At 43.4% G+C, this 26034-nt stretch overlaps 5 non-coding genes across 5 annotated transcripts; 1 reads left to right on the top strand and 4 right to left on the bottom strand.

Annotated features, from left to right (window-relative positions):
• Window positions 1–4342: 4342 nt before the first annotated feature.
• On the bottom strand, window positions 4343–4415 carry Trnar-ucg (transfer RNA arginine (anticodon UCG)). The gene has a single exon. It is a non-coding gene; the product is annotated as a tRNA-Arg (tRNA).
• Window positions 4416–8079: 3664 nt separating this feature from the next.
• On the bottom strand, window positions 8080–8153 carry Trnat-ugu (transfer RNA threonine (anticodon UGU)). The gene has a single exon. It is a non-coding gene; the product is annotated as a tRNA-Thr (tRNA).
• Window positions 8154–13306: 5153 nt separating this feature from the next.
• Trnaq-uug (transfer RNA glutamine (anticodon UUG)) lies at window positions 13307–13378 on the top strand. Its single transcript has one exon. It is a non-coding gene; the product is annotated as a tRNA-Gln (tRNA).
• Window positions 13379–17173: 3795 nt separating this feature from the next.
• Trnat-cgu (transfer RNA threonine (anticodon CGU)) lies at window positions 17174–17247 on the bottom strand. Its single transcript has one exon. It is a non-coding gene; the product is annotated as a tRNA-Thr (tRNA).
• A 4958-nt stretch (window positions 17248–22205) lies between these two features.
• Trnaa-agc (transfer RNA alanine (anticodon AGC)) lies at window positions 22206–22277 on the bottom strand. Its single transcript has one exon. It is a non-coding gene; the product is annotated as a tRNA-Ala (tRNA).
• Window positions 22278–26034: the final 3757 nt, after the last annotated feature.

Below are 26034 nucleotides of genomic sequence, written 5' to 3' on the forward strand. Positions count from 1 at the left end.
CCTCATGTAGGCCTCCAGCAGAATGTATGGATCAGATTGCCTCTAGATCTGGATTAAAGACATGTGTCTTCCAGCCTCAAGATCTGGATCAAAAGCTTGTGTCTTCAAGCCTCAAGATCTAGGTCACTGGTGTGCCCTCCATTTCTGGATTGTAGTTTATTCCAGATGTAGTCAAGTTGAAAACATCTCAAACAGTATTTATCCTCCTAGATGTTTAGAAAGTTGTCACCTGACGCTCATGGCTGGCACCTGGCTTTAAGAATTGCCTCAGACCAAGTTGGTTGCATCAGGTCTTGGCCTCAAGGGTTTATCTGAGGCCTTTCAGCTCCAGAGGCGTCTGGGGAGTTGGCTGATACCTTTTGTCCTTGCCCTGCAGCCCAGTCTTTCTCTCTGATAAAAACCACTTCTCTAACTTGCTGTGTGTTCTAGTGTCACTCAAGATGAGCATCAAATTCAGAATGTATGTATTAATTGGAACCCCAAGCCCAGGTGTTGACAATTCACTAATATCCTGGTAAAATTTTTTTCTTGAAATGTGAGTGTCAAACTGGAACTTGCTCATGATGGTAGATCCTGTAGGCACTGAGTCACACACCCCAGTAATCCAATAATGAAGGTGAATTAAAATCTCCATTTCACAGTCTTCTTTTTAAGAACTCCAATGTGCAATTATCAACACAGGGGGGAAAAATGCCTATCTAAGGAAGAGATGCTAATGTGACTTTTTAAAGGCTAAATTATCCACACCTAGTTAACAATTAAAAAACAAATGTAGCACAAATAGCTTCTGCCACAAAGTAACTGTGATTATTGAAACTCCCCTCCAATTTGAGTGGTACAGTTTACCATGAAGGGAGACACGCTAGTAACATGTTAGCACTGAAAGTGGTGGGTGGTAATAGAATGGTTATCATTGCAGAAGGAAGTCTACAGTTTGGAGAGACACAGTGAACAGTTGGAACGACATGTCATGAAATAAAAGCTAAATGTGAAACCATTCCTGCTGGATCCTTAAAAAAATGTCTCGGGGCCAATGTGTTGATGCACATTTATAATGCCAACATTAAGAAGGCTGAGACAGGAGAATCACCCACTCAAGGTCAGACTGAACTCCATAGTGAGAACCTGTCTCAAAACAAGAAAAGGTGGGAAGCAGAGGGAGAGATAAAGGAAGGGAAGGTGGGAGAGAGAGAAAGCAGACAGAGAGACAGACGGACACACAGAGACATCTTTCATGTTCTGCTACTCAACAGCACAAGAAAACTAAGATGCACATTTGGAGTGCTCCTTTACACCAGCTGGAGAACTGGTTGGAAGAGGATAAATCCTCTATACACAGATGTTTTGATGCATCAACACTTCCATTAAAACAGATGTCCACAGATGTAGGTTTACTCACTGATTAAGAGTCTAAAATGTCAGGGTCCCACCCCAACAGTCAGATACTGAGGAAGGCAGGGTGGGGGGCATTGATGGGGGCCAAAAGCAGGTGACTTTTAGCAATTTAACTCTCTCCTGTTATTCAAGGACCAAAAGCTGATCAGCTTCTGGCAATTGACTCCTGCTGAGAGCAGCAAGGGAATTAAGAAAAGAAACTTAGTGACTTGGGCTCTTTTCTCTTTGACTCAAAGGCCTCTCAGTGGCCAAGCAAGAAGCTCAGAGCTCATTCAGGGGAGGGGGTGGGGGTGGGGTGGTGGCTGTTCATTAACCCTTTGTGAGCCAGAGAGAAGAGAAAAGAAAAGGGAGGGAGGGAGGAAAGAAAGAAAGAAGGAAGGAAGGAATATAAGAAAGGCACACACAGAGACACACACTGGATGAAGCAGAAAGGGCTACACTGCCACTTAATTGTTCTTAGTTGTTATACCTTCTCAGGATAATCGATCACAGAATTTTCTAAGCACGTTTACATTCTGTAAGTTTATAGTAAGTTTAAGACAATAGTTCATGTCCTAGGTTGACAAGGCTTAAAGAATTACAGCAGAATTGCTTACATGTCTTTCCATTAAGACTAGTACCTGACCAAAAATTCATTATCTGTTTTCAAGCTCCATGGGTTCATTATAAGTTTAAGCAATACTTTTTATGTCATAAATTAGCACGGTGTTGTCAAAAGATAAATCATCTGCCTTGTGTTTTACTATTTTGAAGTCTTGTATAGATAAACTAGTCCACCATTTATTTTCTGTCCTTGCACCTACAATAAATAGCCCATTCCCTGTTTCTGAACTTTAGTTACAAGATAATGGCCTCATTTATTTTATATGCATAGGTGTTTTATGTGCATGTATGTCTGCATACCAGAAGAGGGCATGAGATCCCATAAAACCACAGTTATGGAAGGTTGTGAGTTACCATGTGGGTGTTGGGAATCGAACCCAGGACCCCTGGAAAAGCACCCAGTGGAGCATCTCTCCAGCCCAGCAACAACAATAGCAACAGCAACAGCAACAAGTGTGTTAAAAAAGAGTTTCTCTTAACCACTGAACCACTTCTTCAGCCTGCCCCCAAGCCAGAAGTCTCAAAACAGACCAATGACTCATTGCAACACAAGTTAACATGGAAGGAGGGAAAATTTGGGCTCTCACTCCCAGACAAACTATAGGCACCTGTCTTAGTCAGAGTTTCTATTCCTGGACAAAACATCATGACCAAGAAGCAAGTTGGGGAGGAAAGGGTTTATTCGGCTTACATTTCCATCACCAAAGGAAGTCAGGACTGGAACTCAAGCAGATCAAAAAGCAGGAGCTGATGTGAAACCCATGCAGGGATGTTCTTTACTGGCTTGCTTCCCCTGGCTTGCTCAGCCTGCTCTCTTATAGAACCCAAGAGTACCAGCCACCTTGTGGGATGGTCCCACCCACAAGGGGCCCTCCCCACTTGATCACTAATTGAGAAAATGCCTTACAGCTGGATCTCATGGAGGCATTTCCTCAACTGAAGCTCCTTTCTCTGTGATAACTCCAGCTGTGTCAAGTTGACACAAAACCAGCCAGTACATGACTCGGCAGTACTGACTGCTGAGAGAAGGGGAATTAGCCTCTTCCAGGGAAGAACCTCTTATAATTGTTCACACAGAGTGCTCAGTCTTGAAACTAAACCCACATCAACAAATGGACTTAGCAAGTTGTATTTATGTATACACACACACATGTGTAATAATAATAGCCAAAGAATATATATGTAACAATGATCAAAGAAAAGAAGATCTCAACTTGAGTGTGGAGGTAGGAACATGGGAGAGGTTCTAAAGAGGGTAGGCTGAGAGGGGCTGGAGGGGAAAATGGGAAACTGATAGAATCCTATTTTAAGTAAAAACATATTAAAGGAAAGAAAAGAAAATGCTCCACCAGACTGGCCTATAGGCATGTATCCAGGACATTTTCTTGACTAATAATTGATGTGTGCACCTGTAACCTCAAGGTCTCAGTACCTTGACAGTCTCAGGTCAACCCCCAAAGGTGGAGGTGGAGGCAGGAAGACCAAGAGCTCAAGGCCATTCTTGGCTTCATAAGGAGCTTGAGAGCAGTGCGCCTATAAGCTTCCAGAACATGGGGAGCGGAAGAGACAACTAATCCAATTTATTTCATCCCTCAAGACTTTATAATTAGCTCGAATGGAAGTCAACTCACCATATTGCTCTAATAATGGGTTAATTTCCTCTATTTGAACTCACCTATTCAGATCAGTGTCCTTGTAGAAGCCTCTTGTCTGCTTCACATCCATCTTCTCATATTTTTTAATGTATGTTTTCTGACTCCTCAGATATTTTGGGTTCTCAGGCTCCAACACATCCCCCTGATTAATGTAGGTGATCCGGATCCTTTGAGGTAGGAGAAATTTTCTTTTCCAATAGAGGCGACCTTTAAATGGACCTGAAAAAGAAAATTCTTTTTTGTTTCATTTTGTTTTTTTGAGACAGGGTTTCTCTGTGTAGCCCTGGCTGTCCTGGAACTCACTCTGTAGATCAGGCTGGCCTCGAACTCAGAAATACACCTGCCTCTGCCTTCCAAGTGCTGGGATCAAAGGCGTGCGTCACCACTGCCCTGCTGAAAATTCTTTTTATATAAATTATTTTTATTGACAATTATATGTCCAAGGTAATTACGGAGAAGGTGGGCGGCACTGCAACACCAACATTTTACACTTGGGCAAAAGAAGACTTGATGCAGACTGGTAGGCATCCACACACCAACACTGCTGCCGCCACAGTGCTAGCTTATTCAGAACTTATGGACCAGACCCCATGCACACTCCAAGTTCTAAAGACTTCTTAACCAACCGGTCATTTAACATGCAGCAACTAGAAAGTTGAAATTCCAGCACTAGCGAGATGAAAAAATACCAACCACGAAGGGATTCGAACCCTCAATCTTCTGATCCGAAGTCAGACGCCTTATCCATTAGGCCACGTGGTCGCACACAAGCTTAGGGATGAAAAAGGGTAACAAATGTTCGATAATGAACAGCTGGTTGTCTATATTCTTTAGTTTTAACCAGGTGACATGTTCCTCGCTGCGAACACTATTCTAAAGATATAACGGATGCTCTAAAAATCTAAATCACTTCTTGAATGTCGCACCGTAAGAAGCAAAATGATCTCACGCATTTAATCCCAGCACGCTGGAGGCAGAGGTTGGCAGATTTCTTGAAGTTAAAGCCAGCTTGTCACCAGTGAATTCCACAACAGCCAGTGAGAGCTACAAACCGAGACATCTCAATACAAAAACAAACAAACAAACAAACAAACAAACAAAGCAGAGTCCATTGTTCTTCAAACGCCCAAAAGTAAGTAATTCGCCGCGTGCCTCTCAACTGATAAGGGTTTTAGTAAAGAAACAGAAAAGGGAAAGACTCCATCATCCCTCTGCAATCCTTGCTACCCAGTTTAGTCAGGTCTGAGACCCTCTGGAAATAAACAATAATCATGTAAAAGGAGAAGAAAGACCTTCCCTGTGACCCCGCCCTACGAGCCTGCCACCAGCCCACCAGACTGTGGATAAACCTTGCTATGTATTCTCCAGTGTGATCACTGGAGTCTGAGTATAAGGTGGTGGTTGGTTCATTGTCAATTTGCCACTCAGAATCGCGTGACCAGGGAGCTTCGCCTGAAAAATTATCTTGATTTCCACATCAAATTAATTGATATGGAAAGACTCACCCCTAAAGTGGACGGTACTTTCTGATAGCAACACTGATTTGAAAAGAAAGAAAAAAAGGAAAGGAAGAAAGAAAGAAAGAAAGAAAGAAAGAAAGAAAGAAAGAAAGAAAGAAAGAAAGAAGGAAAAACGAGAAGAGGAGAGAAGAGGAAGAAGAAGAAGAAGAAGAAGAAGAAGAAGAAGAAGAAGAAGAAGAAGAAGAAGAAGAAGAAGAAGAAGAAGAAGAAGAAGAAGAAGAAGAAGAAGAAGAAGAAGAAACAAATAGACAACAAACAAATACAAAACTCTGCATGGTAGGAAGATCATTTGCCTTGGCTGTTATGGACCAGTATTTTCCAGGTTTCCATCGTTGACTAAAGACTAAGAAACCTCTAGGTTTTCCGTGTCAGGTCTGGACTGCTGAGGTCTCCAGCCTGGTGGCTTCTCCGATTTGAAACTGTAGGTTTGCATGACCTCAGAAGCACCTACGTCAAGGACGCACCAACTGAGAGGCAACTGTTGTCACTATTTCGACATAAGCTGATTTCTACATCCATCCACTCCGTTCTTATCTTCCAGAGAAACCTAATACAGACCCTCGCTTGTACTACCAAACACTTGTGCTTCCCAGTTGTTACAGAGGCCAGGCTGCTCTAGGAAACACTGAGAAATTTCTTTCTCCAACCAGGCTGGGGTCCTGGTCATCTGGGACTCTTTTTCCCAGTTTTGGAATTGGGGGAAGAAACATGATTTTCTGAAAAGCTCAGCCAATCAGAAACTGCCTCCTCGGGTCAGTGGCTGCCACCCAGTCTAACAGGGTCAATAGACAGCCAGGATCAAAACTTATTTTGAGACCTAAAAACATGTGAGTTTCTTGTTTATTTGTTTTTTTTTGGCTTTAAGGATCAGATTGGAGTGTATTGAGCAGCATGAACACTATTGGGGAGAATTTTTGCCCAAATAACTTGAATTTTTAAATAAAACCAATTATGTAAGGAATGTCAATTACAAAATTTGATTTAAGAAGAAATGAAAACCATTAATATCTCTAAAATCAAATTTTCTCAGAGAAAATGTTAAGCCCATATGTTTAGTGGATTGCTCTTCAAAATAATACCAGAATAACTATTTAACCAGGCACAACCGCTTACAAGCACAGCAGCAGAGGGAAAACTTCCCTAATTCATGAACCCTGCCTTGTCCTAACTCTAAACCAGAGACAATGTGTGCTGTCAGAGAGGAGCAGTATTCGTGGTGTTTAATTAGCGTTGGAGTGTCCCCAAATGTTCATACCTTGTCAGATTGGCTCAGTGTGACATTCTTACTAAGCAAGGACGGCTCCCCTAACTACAGATTTCTACCCTTGCATGGGCCAGATAGTTGCCACCTTTTGGAAGACTGCTGACCTACTTACACGTTTTTCTTATTGGTTTCAGCAGGAACTCTTAGGAGAAAACGACCAGGTCACTGGGCCATCTCTCTGATTTTTAGTGCACATAAATAAAAGTAGCACCAGTGTTCTCTGTGTGCACCGCTGTGTGGATATATATGGACTATGAAGTAAAATTCCATCCATTCTTTTCTGGGAAGAGCATCGCCTTGCAAAAGCCCCCTGTGTTTCTTTTCGTACTGTAATAAGTCAGTTTCTTCTTCCGTGTCTCTTGGAGTGCTTCTTGGCTTTGTATTCGCCGCGATGTAAACTCAGCCCAGAAGTCTGATTAAACTACACAGTGCTGTCTCCGCAGAAGCATTCTCCAACCAGGTCTTTGCTCACCCTCATGTCCACATTTTCTGCTCTGCTAAGCATATTCAAATCCATAAGCAATAGAAAAGGTCGTCTTTAAATGTACAGAAGGAAAGTCATGCTAGAATACGTGTTATCCTGAGTTGCTGTTTTTTCACTCAGTGTTGTGAGAAAATAAAAATACCATTACTATAAGATTGTTCCATTGCTCCTGTTAGACGATCATTATTAAAAAGAAAATTCCCTTGCCAGATATGGTGGCCCGCACCTTTAATCGAAACGCTTGAGGCAAAGGCTGGAGGAACTCTGAGTAGGGCAGCCAGGGCTACACAGAGACCCTATCTCAAAAACAAACAAACAAGGAACATCCATTTCTTAAAAGAAAGCATCCCTGCATTTCTACAGCAGGAGCAGAAAGCCGAGTGGGCAGGAAGCCGAATGGGTGGGGGAGGTGGGCTCCCCTCGCCCGCTGATGGAAGTTTTGGAAAAAGGAAACTGTGACCCCTTTTGCACTTGCGACCTCTTCTGCACCAGCGCTGTACAACTAGCTTAGACTAATGATTCCTTAGTGCCCCCCTACCCCCGCCCCCCCTCCCACACCGTCAAGACCCCAGGTGACGTAGACCCAAACCCACTACTGAATCTCAAAGCAAGCTAGAGAATCGAAAGAAGCTGAAAAGAGGCGGAGAGACCTGCCTTTGACCCGAAAGGTAAAAAACACAGAGACAGGAGACATCAATTCTCTCACTCATTCACTCAACAAACCGCGGCAACCCCGCTTAAGGAGCCGCTAGCGGTCCAGAATTGGGCTCTTTCCAAATTGTTATAATTGATGGTTGGGCAGGAGTTCCCTGAAACCCGCTAGAGTCGCCGAGTACCACAAGCAGCTTCCAGGCCGGCAACACACTTTTTCCGTTCTGGGACACCAACTGAGGTATCCTATGTCCCCTATCTCCCGCTGCTGGGCCATTGTACGCGCGGAGGGCCCAGGCATCAAACGCTCCTGGAAATTCTCTTGGCCCACGTTTGGCTTCTCGCTCTTTTGATTTTTGTAAAATTTATTCATTTGGAACGAGAAGAGAGTTTGCGCAAGTCTAGGCATATTCTTTGTTGTCCCGCCATTTTCAAGAGGGAGAACGGCACCTTATGGAGAGTATTATCTTCATCCACAAGACTAATAAAATTTTCCAAAGAAAAGGCAGGCCCCACTGGGATTCGAACCCAGGATCTCCTGTTTACAAGACAGGCGCTTTAACCAACTAAGCCATGGAGCCAACTGCTATACCGGGCCTGCAAACATACCCCTATTTAACTTCTAAGGGTCATTTTGTTCATTTATTTTTAATGTAGTTTAATTGAATGTTTGTTTTGGGGGTTGAGGGTTTTTTACAACTGTATATTTAATTTCAATTTATTGTGTATTACTCACGTGGAACGCTCTCGAAAAGACAAAGAATATCAATTGTCTGTGAAAGTGCTCAGCCTTCATTCGATTCCTGTCGCACAGGGTCCCTGCTCCCACTGAGCGAGTCGGGGAAAGGAGAGGGACACGGCACAGGACGGGTCCTATGCCTGCAGAAACCCACTTTCTGACTTGTGAATCCTCCCACCAGAGTCTTTGGGACCAAGGGGACATTTACTATCATTTCCCCCTTTGATCGCGGTTGTTTGCATGTTTAACTAATTAACTTCTTTTCGCCTTGTTTTGTTTGAGATACGATCTCAGTTTTGTAGCACAGACTCGCCTTCAATTCAGGGCAATTCTTCTGTCCCGAGCGCTGGGGTTACAGGTGTGAGCCGTAACACCGTCTGTCTCTATCTTCAAACGTTGGGAAAATTCGGCTGGTTACTTTTTTAAATCCTGACGTATCTTTTCATTCTAAAAATCCCCTAATTACTCTTACAACCCAAGATTATGTGACCCCTTCATCAAGTCAGCTAATGTATAGAAAGGCCATATTTTCAGAATTAGGATAACGATAAACGCACAGTAACTTTCGAGTGGTCACCAGAGGGACCCAAAGGGTTGCTTACAGCAGGACAGAATGAAGATAGTCTACAGTTTCCATCCAGCACTGCTATACCAGTGCGGCTTACATTTCTTTATCCCAGCTTGAGTCTAACTGGCTCAGCCGACGGTAGTGCGGTGGGCAGAGTAATCTCACCCAGGAAGAGGGAGCAAATGCTCTGGCAATGGTCTACTCCGACGAGCAGCCGGGGGTTCTGTGTGCAAAACTCAGAAAAAATGCGTTGTTGGGTTTCTTTCCTGTGTTTCTCTCCCTGTGTGTGTTGAAAACGCTAGGTGTTGTGATTTTTTAAACTTGTACTATTGAACACGCGAGCATCCATTTTATAAAGGTTAACTGAATTCTGCAGATGATGGTGTTGCTTATCTATAATCCCAGCAGTCAGGAGGCTGAGGCCGGGAGTAAGGGACCTCGCTCTGTAGCCCTGTGGAGGTTTCTTCAACGACTGCTGCAGACACTCAAGTGGAAAAATACTTTGACAAAGCTATAAGAAAGAAAGAGAGAGAGAGAGAGAGAGAGAGAGAGAGAGAGAGAGAGAGAGAAAGAAAGAAAGAAAGTCAACCTAATATGACCAAGTCACTGATCTCCATGGTCCCAGGGAGTCCCACAGAATAAATAAGATGCTTTTGGAGGCAGTTGTTTCAATAAAAGTCTCTCATGAAGATTCTCAAACACTTCATTCTGCCCTGAATCACTTGCTGGTCGCTGTTTCTCTTTACCGCTTCTCGAGCATCTCTTTGCCACGGAGAGCTGTGTTTGTATGTTAGTTTCTCTCTCTTGCTTTGGCATTGCTTTTAACATGAAGAGTCAGGGCTTGCTATCAGCTCCAGAACATTCTTACCGTTGATCTAGAAGCTTGCACTCACCTGTTCTCCCCACTCTCTCATGAGCAGGTGGCAGAACTCTTCAGTCTTTCCTCCGTTACTTTAATTCTTCTGTGATATCCTTTTTCCTTATCTGTTTGACTTTCCAGATAATCCCTGTCAGCTCTGAACAAAAGATTAACTGAGTCGCTTAAATTTTAAACATTGAGATCACATAACAGAATAGATGTGCAAGTCCCTCGACACGGTGCACGGATAAACTCCCTGTAGACATCACCCATCCTATGAGCAGAGTACAGACTTAGTGGCTCTGCCAATGGCCATCCTTCTTCCTCTACTATGCTAAGGTCTCTTCAAAATTCTGCAACCACATTGTGAGCGCTTTCTCTTTAAGTTTCTATTCTATAGAATCTCTAATCTATGCCGCCATTTACAATTCGTATATAAAAGAAACAATACTTTTGTATCCTCCTACAACCTGACTTTTTAAAAAATTACACATCTTAAACTTAACCCATAGTGGTCTGCGTAACTGTAGGCCATTCGTTCTTACTTACTTTTAACTTACTTGTTTATTACTTTAAGACAGGGTCTTGCTATGTAACCCTGGATTGCCTCAAATTTCTAGCAGCCTTTCTGCCTCTGCCTTTTCAGCCCAGGGGCTGCTGGCTCGAGTTAGCAGGTACCTACCAGCCTGAGCTGTCTTAGGTACACTTTCTACTGATGTGATGAAACATCACAAACAATACAACGTGAGGAGGAAAGGGTTCATTTCAGCTTATATTTCCAGGTAACAGTCCATCACTGAGGGGAGTCAGGGCAGGAACTAGAGACAGGAACTTAAGCAAATGCCATTAAAATGCTGTTTGCTGACTTGTTCAGCCCGTTTTCTTATAGACCCCAGGACCACCTGCCCAAAAGTGGTACCACCCACAATGGGTTGGACCCACTCACATCAATCACCTATCAAGAACAGGTACCAAAAGGGTCTGAAAGGTGGCTAAGTGATTAAGAGCACTCACAACCCTTCCAGATAGCTCAGGTTCAGATCCTAGCACCTACATGGTACCTCACAGCATCTTCTATTCTGTGATAAGGCCAAGGATCCTGTTTTGTCTGAGTCAAGGTCAGTAAAATATTAATAGTTTTCTTCAGTGCTGCAGGTAACGGTTCAGAGCTGTGCCTGTCTTTGCTTTGCTTCCCCTGACAGATGTTCTTTGAATCACTATTGTGGTTACCAGAAAATCCTCCTATGGTTTGTGGTTCTCCTGGCAGTGTGCCCTTCCAGGAAAAGTATTTGATGGTGTTCAAGTCTGGCAGCTCTAGGGTAGATGGATCTAACCTACAAGAAGAAAGGGTTGTAGGCTACCAGTGTCAGCCAGAAGATGGGAGCACAAGACTCCTCCCACATTCTAGCCTTGCGTCCACTTTCCCTGCCTCATCCCATCTTACCACAGATCTTAGGAGTAATCAGTAGACAAAAAGATGTCTGAGAAATGCTGATGAACTTATCTGTCCTCTTTTTCTTTCTTCTTCAGTCTCTATTTGATTGTTCATATTTTGGCATTTCTAATTTGAGAAGTTTTGTGTAATCAGAATATTTAAATAGATTCTTATGAGGTCTGGGGCTGAATGGTCACTAATTCAACTATATTTAAGTATTTTGTTCAAGTCTTCAGATCATCAGGAATGAGACAGAGCCTCCGCTTCCTTTTCCTGACCACAGTTAATGTGCTGCTGCCCTCAGCCTTAGCATTCTTCTGGCTCCTTCGCACTCTGCATATTGTAATCACAGCCATAATTTGCAGTCAATATAGATTGAGAGTGATTTATAAGAAAGTCTCCGCCGGGCGTGGTGGCGCGCGCCTTTAATCCCAGCACTTGGGAAACAGAGGCAGGTGGATTTCTGAGTTCGAGGCCAGCCTGGTCTACAAAGTGAGTTCCAGGACAGCCAGTAGAAAGTCTCTTACTGAGGGATATTTGGGTTTTGTAGATTTTTTTAAATTGTAATTACTAAATTGATATATACTAGCAAAAAACTACGAAAGGCAAATACCACAGGCACAGCAAAAGATGAAAAGTTACTTCCTCTCTGGGATGAAGCCAAGAATTTGGTATAAATCCTTCCAACCTAGCTTCAAGTGAATATACATTTCATATATCATGACTTACTACACGTAATGCCATACTGACAAGAAACAAAGGAACAAATCACAGCTCCCGCCTTAAAAACACTGAGATAATTCATTCTGAAGTTAGTTATGTGTGATCACAGCCCTGGAACACGGTATTTAGATTACCAAGTTTCCAGTGTGGAGCAATTTCGTTTCATGACTATAGTAACAGAACGAAGAAAGTTCTACGTCAGCGCACTTTTCGAATGCATCCACAGAAACATCAGAAAGGTGGGTTACAGCTGAGTGGAGAAATGTGAGTTACAAGCCCCAGATGTTGTCTGAGAGGGCATTCTTAGTTCTTCAGTTTGTCGAAATAAGGTTTTAGTAAGTTAATAGATGCCAATTGATTTTTATCTGTTAGTCCACAACACAGGTGGGCAAGCAATAGCTATTTAGAGGGCTGCAGATGACTCAGGATGGACTGTAATTGGGCTCTGGATCTGCAGCACTCAAGTAATCATGAGTGGCAGACACACCCTCTTTCGAGGAACTGTCCGATACACTGTCCTCAACACGTCAACGATAACAGTGTCTTGTTTGTTTAACTTAAACCCCTGTTCTCCAAACTTCCAAGTAGCACACACGACTATCACATTCTTTTTTAATAGCAGTTAAGTAGACTTGCATTAATCCAAGTTTGTAGGACACAATGACTACTCTTGGACATAATTTTGAAAATATTTCTGGACATTTTTCGGGGGAGGGGAAACCAACTTAGATTATATTTAAATTCAGTTTGTGATTTATATGTGTATGTGTGCGTGCCTGTCTGCTTGTCTGAATGTTATCACCTGTGTGCCAGTGTCCTTGGAGACCAGAGGACGTCAGAGCCCCTGGTTCTGGAGTTTTAGGTGGTAGGGAGCTGCATGATTTGGGGGCTGGGAACTGAACCCCGGTCCTCTGAAAGAGCTGCCAGTATTCTTAACTGTTGACTATCCCTCCAGCACAGGGAGAGTATTTTTATATTCATGGTTAAATCATAAGTTAGAATGATATTTATCAAGTGTTAAATTGTCAAAATTTCTCATCAGAGGGGTCCTTTCCGTAGCTTTAGTAGAGGTCTCTCTAAGTAAAGTGTGGTTTTGTAAAATCTGAATAAGTGTATTATAGTGCAAATCACCTGAGGCAGGAAATCTTTGCTCCAGTTTTATCCTTATACATCATATTTGGCTGCATCTGATTCTCTGTTGGTGTCTGTCTATCCTTTCTCTTACACGGGCCTTAAATTGTGTAAGAGAAAGACGGCAATTTCTCTCTAATTAATTAACCTTTCTCATTAATTAACGTGTTACCTCCTCCCACCTCCCCCTCCCCCCAAAATCCTTGTCAAAATTGAAGCCTTGGCCTTCAGTGCATAGAAAGTTCCACAACTCTGGTTACATATTCATTATCTTTTGTGGGTCCCATGGTGTAATGGTTAGCACTCTGGACTTTGAATCCAGCAATCTGAGTTCAAATCTCGGTGGGACCTTTAAAGGCTCTTTTATAAAGGACTTTTTATAATTTCCCACCTGAGGTCTAAAAGTGGAAAAACTTGTTCCTCTACTCTATGTGACATTTGACTCAAAACACAGACACAGAGGTAACAAGCCCTGGAGAAAAATTCCTTCTGAGGTAGAGAAGTCCCAACAGCTGTAGAAAAGCCTTTTTCAGACTGCCCTGCCCTCCTCAGCCCTGCTCCCTCATGTTTTCTCTTTGTCTTTTTCCTGTCCCCACGTAAAATAAAATAAAATAAAATCTCCCACCGGCTGGAGCCGGGACAAGACCTGTGATGCCTGTACACACGGCCGGCCCTGAAACTGAACCTCTCCGAGGTTCCCCAGCTGAAGATGCTGCTGACACAGCATTCCTTCTAAACAAACACCTCACCGCATTTCTGACAAGTAGTTCTCCTGAAGAAACAACCTGAACTTGCAATGTAAACTAGGAATGAGCTGATACGGCCTCATTCGGAAAGGAAAGAATTCTCTCAGCAGGATAGCAACTAAATTAGGAAGAAACAAATATCTCCTGGGTTTTTATGCTTTAGTTTATTTTGCTTGTTTTGATTTGAGACCAGGTTTTCTGTAGGCTACTCTGGCCTCCATTTCCCAAATTCTAGGGGTACAAGCAATGGGCCATCACATTTGCAAACTTTAAACATAACATGCTAGGTTGTGGAGATGGCTCAGAGGTTTGGAGCACTGGCTGTTTTTTGAGAGGTCCTGAGTTCGATTCCCAGCAGCCCCATGGTGGCTTACAATTATCTGTAATGGGGATCCGATGCTCTCTTCTGGTGTTTCTGAAGACAGCAAACTTAAATATATGAAATAAGTAAGTAAATAAATGAATAGAAATGACTTATTAAGTCTGATGATCATGTTCTTCCTTTATGTTTTATTTTTTTCATATGTAACAGGAAATCAAGTTGAGTCCTATTTCACAGTCCAATTGCCCATTAATCCATAGATACTACATTAGCTGATATTATGAGTTCCCAGGGGTTACAAAGAGAAACTGTAACAAGTTGTTTCTAACCTTGTAAAAACAAATCGCCAGGATTCCTGTCATGGTGGTACTTACTTTGTGTGGCCTGCTAAGGTATCACTCTAACCGGAGGAGGAGATGACCCTTTTTCCTGCTGTTGCCTTAGTGGAGGTGCAGAAGTGGTCCTGTCTTCACTCTGGATGAGCTGTCCCTCAAACAACTTTCCTTTCCTGAATCCTAAGAGCATCCCTCTGCCCCTTGCCATGCATGCATGATGCTTATAACTGCAGGCATTCTTGCGACCAATCCAGCCAGCCAGCCTATGGTGTCCTGAGGGGCCCCTGCACTGCTTTCCTTCCTAACAAAGTAACTCTTCAAGCAGATTCGAAAGGCCAAACATCTTCCCGGAACTTTATGAAATGACAGAAACAGAAGGGTCGGTTTTCAAAGTTAAAAATAATTTAACGTTGTGATTCTTACGATCACATTTATCAGGTGCCCACTGCCTTAGTTCAAATCTAACAACTCAGACTTTATCAAAAAGCCTCCAAAGTGATGTGATAGAAAAGCCCGGACTTTACGTGGTGCAGAACAGCCACAGAGAGCCTGGGACACACAGGGATGCTTCTCTCACTGACTCAGGCGCCCCAAGAGTTTCCCTATTCCTTTGGGAAGCTGAGAGACTCCCTTGGGAACAAAATGGAAACAGCATGGTTACAAGGATGCAGTCTTGGCCAAACTTTAATTAGGCTTCTTTGAGCCCTCTTCTCAACTAGGTCTCATCATCTTCAGCCAAATTTCAATAAGAATCTAGCTAAGCCAGTCCAGGCCCAAGTGCTGTTGATATCTAAGCAGTCCTCTCTTTCTCTAACCTTGGTATGGGCTCAAAATCATCTTGGGAATTTTCTGTCTAATAGCTCTCACCCTCCCATTGGCTGTGAATCCCCATCTGCTCCTGTTATATTGGGCTCTAAGTTCAATCTTTCTCCCTCTTATTGCAGTACCCTTGAATGCAGCCCTCTTGCTTGTTTAACATTATTGGGTATGAATTTTGATACTTTACTCAAAGAAACTCAGCTCAGAATTTAGAATGTGATCAGCTTTTCAAAGATGTCAGGAACAGACGTCTAGACAAATTATTGGTAGCTAATTTCCTGGAGAAATGAAAGTATACCTTCAAACTTGTCCTAAACAACAAAGGGAATGACACAATAATAAAATAATGATAAAGGATCTTACAATCAATCTCCACATAAGCAAGCAAAACCACTCAATGGAATTCAACGTCTGTCTTAGTTTGGGCTTCCATTGTTATGAAGAGACACCATGACCAAGGCAACCCTTATAAAGGCAAAACATTTAACTAGACTGGCTTACAGTTTCTGAGGTTCAGTCCATTATCATCATAGCAGGAAACATGGCAGCATGTAGGCAGACATGGTGCTGGAGAAGGAGCTGAGAGTTTTGCATCTTGATTTGATGACAAGGAGAGACTGGCATCCTCAGGTAGCCAGGAGGTGGCGCTCTTCCAAAATGAGTGGAGCCTGAGCATAGGAGGAGACCTCCAGAGCCCACCACCACAGTGACACACTGCCTCCAACAAGGTCACCCTACTCCAACAAGGCCATATCTCTTAATAGCACCACTCCTTGTAGGCCAAGCATCTTCAAACCACCACAATGCCCTTGCATGATTAAACAACAAACAAACAAACAAACACTTATCAACAAATTACAGGTAGCAGAAATGAGCTTCATTCAACACAGTAAAGGCTATAGATGACACACCCTTTGTGAATGTCACACTCAATGAGGAAAGCTTAAAAAACTATTCCCTGTGTCAAGGTCAAGGCATGAGCTTTCTCTCACCAGTTCTTTTTAGCATAGTCTCAGCCTCTAATAGTCAGACAAGAGGGAAAAATATTAAAAAAGAATCCTGTTAGGAAGGAAAGAAAGAAGTAAAATTGTCTTTCAATCCCTAGTACCACAATTTTTACTAAAAAACAAACAAAAAAGAAAAAAAAAAGAAGGAAAGAGAGAGACAGAGACAGAGAGAGACAGAGAGAAGTTATCTGGCTTTGCTAATGAGATGATTTTACATAGAGAAAATCCAAAAGACTCCACTGAGAAACTGAACTTATGAACCCATTGAAGGTGAAGAACATGAAATGTGCTTTAACGAGATGATAGTGTTTCTACATAGTGGTATTGTAGTGTCTGAGAAGGTAACTAAGAAAACACCGGAGATGGACACATAGCTCCTTGGCAGAGAATTCACCTAGAATGTAGAAGGACCTGAGTCTGATCACCAAGTCAGCATCAATGAAAAAGAAGAAATAGAAAGAGGAAGGGAGGGAAGGAAGGAGGAAGAGGAAAAAAAGATGTGAACAACAGTTCCTGGAAAGAGCCGGTGCCTTCCCACTGAACCTTCTGCAAGGCTGATTAACGCTTCCCCTGCAAGTGTGCATAGTAATGCTTACTTTAATGAGTACTCCTGTAGAGAAAAGACACAAAATGCACTTTGGAAAGTGTCCAGTAAGCTCTGAGTATTTTTTCATCTATTGTGGTTTAAGGAAGACTGCTTAGAGTTTGAGAAGTCAGTAGAATATTTTATATGAATTAAATTGAAACATTTCCAATTTTCTGTTAGAAATTCTCTTAGACCTGTGCTAGATCATTAGAAAGGTTGAAGTAGTTGTCTTGGAGGAAGTGGAAGTAATGGTCAAAGAAACTGAAATCCCAAGTGATAAAACTAAAAATGATTTCAGGCTAAGAATCTGGTGGTTTCAAAAGTACTAACCAGGCCCCACTGGGATTCGAACCCAGGATCTCCTGTTTACGAGACAGGCGCTTTAGCCAACTAAGCCACGGAGCCACCTGGAAGACCCTTCCTAATTTTGGCTCAAATTGGAGTTGACTGGTGAGCTGCTTTGTTAAATTATTGTGCACGTATTGTTCAGATAGATAAACACTGTTACCAAAATAAAAAGACCCCTTTAGAGCCAACGACCCTTGAGCACACTCAACTATTTGGAAAATGCACTGAGAGAGTCCCCGGATGCGAAGAAGCCGAGACCCGAAGGGATTCCGTGAGATTATTGCTCCGAGAGACGCTGGACCTGTTTCCAGTTGTGGTAATTCAGAATCGCCAGTGCCTGGATGTTCATTAAGCGCTAGTCTCAAAACATAACAGTCAAAAGTTTTACCAAAATCAATGGCATTACTTGGCAGGATAGAAAATCGTACTTTTGAGTATTGAAAACCAAAACCCAACGCTTTGTTTTCAAACAGAGTCGACTCAACTGCAAAAAGCTGCAAACCAGAAGGCCTTTCTGTGGCGCTCGCTCCATGCTTCTAAGATGCAAAACCCAGCGTCCATCGCTGTCCTTTTGGCTCATAGGAAAGCTCTGAGATGAGTAGCAAGACTTGGGTTAGGGTTAGGGTTAGATAACTGGGATTAGATAACCTACAGCCGTAGGAAGGAGTCCCGGAACTGCTCCTTACCTTCTGCCTTCCTCGTTTTTGTGGTTGCTCTGCAATGCTCCTCATTGGACCCTCTCTTGGACAAACTAAATTCTGGAGAAGCTGAATGCAGTACTTACTGTTTTACAGAGAGGCTCCAAGACCCCGCCGGCGCCAAAGTCAGCGGGCACTCGAGTATTTGTACAAAACGTGTATTATTAATATTTAACTTTATGTGTATCTTCCGAGCATCTCTGGACTATCAATAAAGCTCTAATTCTTGAATGTAGGTCTATGGCTCGTTTTTAGTTCGTTTGTACTAATGGCGTAAGGTCCATTTTTTTCTTTTGTGTGTGAATAATTTAGCTGATCAAACAGCATCTGGGATAGTTCATTTTGGTTGTCAACTTGATTTGGACTAAGGCCCCCTGTGCTTTAGAGAGGGGCATTTTCAGAGAGGTAAGGAAAGAAGACCCACCTCAAATGTGGGTGGCACCATCCTCTAGGCTTAGGTTTCCCATTAGGAGTTTTAGAGAACAGCTAAAGGCAGACTATCCCCTATCTCCTTCTCCTCATCTGCTCAAATGTGAGCAGTTTCACATGCTCTTCACCATGGAACCAACCACCAGAATGGACTACCCTCTTTGAAACAAATCTTTCCTGCCTTAGCTTGTTTGAGCCAAGTATTTTGTCAGTGACAAGAAAAGTTTACTGTGGGGGCTGGTGAGATGGCTCAGTGGGTAAGAGGACCGACTGCTCTTCCTGAAGGTCCAGAGTTCAACTCCCAGCAACCACATGGTGGCTCACAACCGTCCGTAACGAGATCTGGCGCCCTCTTCTGGGGTGTCTGAGGACAGCTACAGTGTACTTACATATAATAGATAAATAAATCTTTAAAAAAAAAAAAAAAAAAAAAGAAAAGAAAAGTTTACTGTGACTCACAGTTGGAGGGTACAGAGTCCATCAGGATGGGAAATCATGAGGGCAGAGGCTGAAGTCCCCCTGTATCTGCAGTCAAAAAGCAGAGGGAAACCAATGCTCAGGCTCAGCTTGCTTCTCCTTTTAAACTAAGTCCAGAAGAATAAGAGTCCTAGAGCTCACATCAGGCAGGCACTGCCACCCCAGCAGAAGCTAAAGGCTTATATCTTGAACTGGGAATGCTGTGTGGCCTTTGAAAGCTCAAAGCCCAACCTCAGTGACACACTTCCTCCACCAAGGCCACACCTCTTAAACCTCCCAAACAGCATCACCAGCTGAGGACCAACCATCACACTGCCTGACAAGATTCATGTGAAAAAAAATCACATGAAGATGGCAGTACCTCCATAGAGACAACACTGGGGCAAACAGGAGCTGGACAGACACTGGGATGCTTTGTTTCTTGCAGAGGAAATGTTGCGGGAGTCCTTCAGGAGTAAGCACTCTGACACCAAAGAGAGTGGAAGAGGGGAGATGTCACTTTGGGGACCAAAGCCAGGACAGTCCTAAAAGGCCTCCATCCGGATCCAGTTGGCTTTCTCATTTTAGACTCTAAAACCACAAGGTGAGGTGGGCAAGCAAGCAACATTGTACAGATGTGTATGTGGTAATCAGCCCATTTCTGATTGGCTATTTCTCCGGGTCATTCTGGTCCAGGTAGCAAGTGAAGTCATGCTTGACAAATACACAGTGCAAGCAGTGCTTTAAGTAAATCCCCAAGTAAACAACAAATCCATACCTAATAATTAGCCTTCTGTACCTAATTCTACTTCAGAAGAACAAGGGTCCAGTGGTGAAGGAGATCTGATGCAGCTGAAGACCAGATAGCATCATGTGCCTTTCTAAAGCAGACTAGCTGGGAGCCTCTCTTAGCTACTTTCTGTTGCTGTGCCAAGACATCCATGACCAAGGCAACTTACAGAAGAAAGTTTATTTAGAACTTACAGTCTCAGAGGGTTAGAGTCCATGGCCATTCAGGCTTCACCTGAGTGGAGGTTGCTGAAAAAACTCAGGGTGTCCCAGAGCAGCAAAGGGTTTCATCTCAGACTTCATCCCCACTCCTGCTGCCTCTGATACTTCTTCTCCACATAACGTTTTACTCCAGAAGAAAGAGGAAGAGGAAGAAGAGGAGAGGGAAGAGGAGCTGGTGAGATGGCTAAGTGTTTGAGAGAACTGACTCCTCTTCTGCAGGTCATGAATTCAAATCCCAGCAACCACCTGGTGGCTCACAACCATTCATAACGACTATGGCCTCGAGCAGAGGAAGAAAAAAAAAGGAGACCACCTCCCTGCCTTTGATTTTAAAATATTTCTAGGGATTGCTTGTATGTCTGTAACTATTTTAGTGGCCAATGGTGTCTCAGCCAGGCTAAGAATGGAAGAAACTTGCAGGAAAACTTCTTGACGCTGCCCATATAGGTGTCCCCCTTTAGTACTCCCGCTAAGGTGAAACTGGGATCTAGACTCCTTCATGAAGAAGGAGGATTTATTAAGAAATATGATTGCAACATAATGCAAACTCTAGATATGAGAGTAGGTGTCCAGAGAAATGCCTATATGTTGGAACAACAGTAGTGAATGAATTTTTAATTTTGTTTGTTTTGAAGATATAGTCTCAGTGTATAACTCTGACTATAAACCACGATGACCTTAAACTCACAGAGATTTGCCTGCCTCTGTCCCAAGTGCTGGGTGCCTTGGCAGTCCCAATCTGGTGCTAGAGTCCTGGAGGATACCTAAGGAACAGTTGCTCTTTAGTCTACGTTGGAATCCCAAAGAAGTTGGTTCCAATACCAGCAAAGGAATAGCTCAGCAACAGGATAGATAGACTTGCCATAGAGTGTGAAGGCAAGCAAGCAAAAAGCAGAGTTTCCATCTTCAGAGTCCTTTTATCTGGGGTGCCACCAGAAGGCGCCACCCAGATTTGACATGGGTCTTCATGCTTCTGATAATCTGATTAAGAAAATCCCTCCCAGCAGTACCCAACAGTTTGTGTTTCAGTTGAGATATATTCAGTCAAGCTGGCAACCATGATTGGCCGTCACAGTCACACTCTGCTGGTGGCCTCCAAGTGACATCAAAGGAAGGCGGAGCATGGAGTGAAAGGTGGGTAAGGAGTAACCACAACACAGCTAGTTACCAAACCAGGAATGGTGGCCAGAGTTGTCATCCCAGACACTCAGAGGCAACCCAAAGTTGGAGGCTAGCCCGAGCAAATTAGTGATAGCTTGTTTCAAAATAAAAAGTAAAAAGAGGCCTGGGGATATAGCAAAGAGTTCAGAGATGGGGTGATTCCCTAGCATGCACAAGATTTGATCTCCTGCCTTTCCACCAATAAAACAAACAACACCAATAGCAAAAAACAAAAACAAAAAACCCAAACCCTAAAACTGATGAGTAGAAAGAAGCCTTGTATCTGGCCAGTTCTGGTTAGACTGTAGAAGAATGATGTAGCCCAATGGAAATGACAGGCACTAACGAGGAAAAGGTCTCTGGACTCTTAGTCTGTGGCCTGAGAAGCTGATAAACACCGTGGTTATTTTTGAATTAACTATTTAAAGCGTTCTTAGAAGTTAGTAGCTTACGGTTACATCTCTCAGACCTGTAATATTGGTCAGTAGTTGGCAGCACAGGGTGATTTAACCAGAAGGATTAGCAAGCTCAGCCTAAGACCTTAATGTCCTCCTTCCTCAGGGCCAAGTCGCTTCAGGACAAAACCCTATTATAACTGATTGCTCAAAACTGCTGTAGTCAGACGGAAGGAAGAGTAGGCTTCTATTGTTCTCTTCAAGAACTTGACTAATCCATAACCTAACCTGGTAATCCTCCACCAGCCCTCCACCTCCAGGTTTAAAAGCTCTTGATTCATCTGTAACCAAGAAGAATGCCAGTGAGGCTTACTCTGGGCTTGGCTGGGGACGGGGTGAGGTGGGGTGGCGGACAGAATAAAGAAAACTTTTCTAAACTCCTTTGACTTGTTAATATCAGTGTCTTAAGTTGCAAGTAAAGCCAAAAGTTCAAAGGAGGAATATCTCCTAGACAAACAGCCCACTAGACAAAGCCCCTTACAGTAGTGCTACAAAATCAGTCACCATCTTTTATAAAGTGGTGGGTTTTTCAGTGTGAGGGAGCGGGAAGAGTCAGAACATCTCCCCTCCGCATTCAGAGGTGCAGTTATGCATCTTCCCTGACCCCACACTGGCGCCATGAGAGGGTCCCCGAGCTTGGTGCAAGTACAGCGCCTAATACAGCCGGTTAACTAAGCCCGTGAGTTTGCGAACAGCAGTAACAAATTAGTAGGAACCGCTACGTCGCTTAACAAAACAGACTAAAGAGAGGGTTGGAATCCTTAAAAAGGAACGCACCTTCCTTCCCCACACCTCATCAAAAACCTGGAGATGCTGGGGATCGAACCCAGGACCTCATGCATGCTAAGCATGCGCTCTACCACTGAGCTACATCCCCACCACTCAGAGGTTAGTGTTTCCTACTCATCTTTATAAAATTCAAGATCCTTCCTAGACTTGGTACTTTTATTCGTCAAAATTAAAACCAAAAAAAAAAAAAAAAATTTTTTTTAATAAAAAAAAAAAAAGAGCGGTCTTGTAAGAAGGGTATTCTGATCAACCTGCACTTTCATCATACACAATAAGGGATGTGAAGAGTCTAGGGTTGGAGACCTCAGTTTAAAAGTGTGCGGGATCCTCTTTTCTTTCTACAGAACCAAGGAGAGATCCTTCCAGGAAAGATGAGGAACCGTTTGCCAAGATTAATTGCTCAGAGGAAGAAAGCACTCATCTGCCGTTGCCATACCGTCTCTGCATTCTGTTCCGGAGCTACGAAAGACAATGAAAAATAGGAGCATTGGAGGACAGGATTCTACAATAAAACCCAGCTCCCCTGTCTCAGCTACGGAGAACGTTTTAAGAATCAAGATGTTAGATTCCCCTTCCTCCGATCCTCGCCGCTCCAGGCTTTATCCAAAGGAAGCCAATGAAATCCCCAGAACGCGAAATCTCAGACTCTTCAGTGACTCTTGAGAGGAGACAGGGATGCAGTCAGGAGTGCGCTTCCTCGCCGGCTCAGCTCGTTTTCTCTGGGGTTTACCTACTGTACACATAGTGGCCCTTCCACTTTTGGAAAGTTCCACTCAGGAAGCCGAATCTTATACCTGCCTGAAGAGTTCAGGAAATTTCCTCGTATACACAGAGACCTTTCAGCAGACCAGGAGAATGGGAACACCAGGGAAACTGAGACAGAACTAAGGATTCAGACGGAAGAGGATGCGCCTTCTGCTCTTCTCCTATTTTTCCTTATCAAGAGGGCTTAATTTCAGTGTTAGAGTAGAGTTTTGTTTTTTTTCCACCAAAAAGTGACTGGTCTAAATTAACCACTCTTTTCTGTTTCCTTTTGTAGGTGACTATTTCACTAGGGAGATCATGCCTGGGGCAGTCACCACATATCCTAGGCTGCCTGTGGTGTCTCTCACTTGTGATCCTAGCATTGGTGGCAAAACCGGGATGATTGCCATAAATTTAAGGCAAAGCCTGTGATACAAAATGCCTTTAATCCCAGCACTTGGGAGGCAGAGGCAGGCGGATTTCTGAGTTCGAGGCCAGCCTGGTTTACTGAGTGAGCTCCAGGACAGCCAGGGCTACACAGAGAAACCCTGTCTCGAAAACAAACAAACAAACAAACAAAAGCCCCGTTACAAAAGACCTTAATATTTCGAGATTAAAAAAAAGAAAAACCGGAGGAAAGATCCACGACCATTATTTTAGCATTTTTTATTCTAGATATTCTGTTGGATATCAAGGAACGTGATCTATGTGAAACCACATGCATGGCTAGCTCTGCCTCTCCCCCCTCCCCCTCTCTCTCTCCTCCTCCCCTCTCCCCTTCCCCTCTCGCCCCTCCCCTCCCCCCTCGCCCCTCTCCTTCCTCCTTTCCCTTCCCCTTCTTCCCCATCTCTTCCCTAAAGAAATGTGTCTCTGTCCTTGTGTTTTAGAGTTCTGCTGTGGTATGGCACAGCACAACATCTGTAACACGGTGCTTGGGAAACGAAGGGAGCAGAATTGCCACAAGTTCTCTCCAGGCCTAGAAAGCACGGGAAAGGGGCAAAGGAGATAACAGTAATGAAGTTGTATTCTCTGAAAAGAAGCCATGATAAAGCACACATGCACAAGCATATAGAATGAGACAGACAGACAGACAGACAGACAGATGAGAATGTATGACACACGGGTCCAGTAGAGGATGGAAGAGGGTATCTGTTTCCTGGAATCGCAGTTACAGAGTGTTGTTAGCTGCCATATGGTGTTAGGAATCAAACCCTCCATCCTCGGGAAGAACAGCCAGTGCTCTTGACCACCCAGCCTTCTCTCCATGCTCAGTAGTTCTAAAGACAAAACAAAACAAATCCGGTTCTTAGCTGAAACTATAGAGTGTATGCAAATTGATGAGTCTGGGCATGTGTGTGCACCACTGGAGCCATCCTCATGGTCAAGGAAGCTAACACACTCATCATCTCCGAAAGCTTCTTTTTGGTTTCACCTGTGTGTGCAACTGTGTGTTCATTGTTTATGCATTTGTGTGTGCACCTGTGTGTGTAAAGAACATTTTACTTGATTTCTCCATTCAATGTTTTCTAAAATATAGTACTGTAAAAGAGAGGACCATTGGTCGTGCAAACTTTATCTGCCTCAGTACAGGGGAACGCCAGGGCCAACAAGTGGGAGTGGGTGGGTGGGGGAGTGGGTGGGGGACTTTTGGGATAGCATTGGAAATGTAAATGAAATAAATACCTAATTAAAAAAATACAGTACTGTTAGCTACAGTTGCAACTTTCCCTCTTAATCTTAAAAATCATAAAAGCAAGACCTCAAAAGGTCCTCTGAAGAGATTGCACACTCTATACAGATTTGGTGAGTACAAGGTAACTCCAAATTCCTAAGTAGCACCAAGTGGTGCCCAGGCTGCCTGATCACACTCACCTGACAGTTCACAATGCTCCCCCAGAGTCCCTATATGCTCTGCAAAAGGCAGGATATTAAATGCACTGAGAATAATAATACAAATAGTAAATTCTGTCAAGAGGTGGAACTTTGGATGGATGTGTTTTGGAGGATGGTCCTCCTTCTTCTGAGCAGCTTTTCCTGAAAGCTGTGACCAAGCATCACTAAGTAAGCCTGATCAGTAAGTTTGTGTCATCAGGTTCTCAAGACAGTTTTAGTTCCTTGAAAGTCTCCACTGAACTGAAAGAGCAAAGGAGAGAGAAAGGTTGTTTAGGTGAAGTAGTGCGTGTCTGTCTGTCTGTCTGTCTGTGCATGTGTGTGTGTATGCATGTGTGTGTGGTGTGTATACATATGTGCCCATGTGTACACCGGTGTACCTACCTAATCATAAGTATGTGGAGGACAGAGGTCATTCTCTATAACTCCACCTTATTTTTAAATTTTATTTATTTATTTATTTATTTATTTAATCTGTGTCAGGGGACAATTTGCAAAAGTTGGTTCTTGCTTTCCACAGCATGGGTCCTGGAAAGCCAACTCAGGTCATTGGGATCAGTGGTCGGCACCTTTACAGGCTAAGACATCTCACTGGCCCTTATTTTATTATTTTTCTTACATGTTACAGGGAGGATTTGGGGGCTGGCTTATGTAGTATCTGAACCTGAGAGAGGAAGAACCTGGTAGTCACTCACTGCAGAAAGCTGGGTGGCTGGGTGCCTCTGCAGTCCTGATTTGCTCACCTGAGTTTTTGAGATGTCTCTCACCGAACGAACCTGCAGCTTGGCCTTTCGGTTAGCCAGTCAGTGGTAGCGTCTGGCTTTACTATGCATATGATGGAATTCAAGCTCAGCTCCTGCTCAAGCACCTCGCCGGCCACTGAGCCTTCTCCCCAGTGCCTGGATTTTTATTAGTTGGTTTGTTGGTTGTTTTTGACGTTGCTTATTTGTTTGTTATTTGAGAAACCCTCTCACTCTGTAGCTTTATAGACCAAGCTGGGCTTAAAGTCACAGTGATCCTCCTGCACCAGTTTCCTAGATGCTGAGGTTGTACGATGTGCCTCCTCCTCCATTCCCTGCTGAAGTGAAATCAGATGGATAAGGAACAGGTCACATAAAAACCCAGAAACAGCACATCTGTGAATGTGAGAAAACAAGCTGCATGGCGAGAGAGTCATCGGAGAGAAAGGGCGTGGTTGGTTTAACTTGAAA

This window comes from Mus caroli, unplaced genomic scaffold (genome assembly GCF_978045245.1).
Source record: "Mus caroli unplaced genomic scaffold, Mus_caroli_1 scaffold_15, whole genome shotgun sequence".
Classification (NCBI taxonomy): domain Eukaryota; kingdom Metazoa; phylum Chordata; class Mammalia; order Rodentia; family Muridae; genus Mus; species Mus caroli.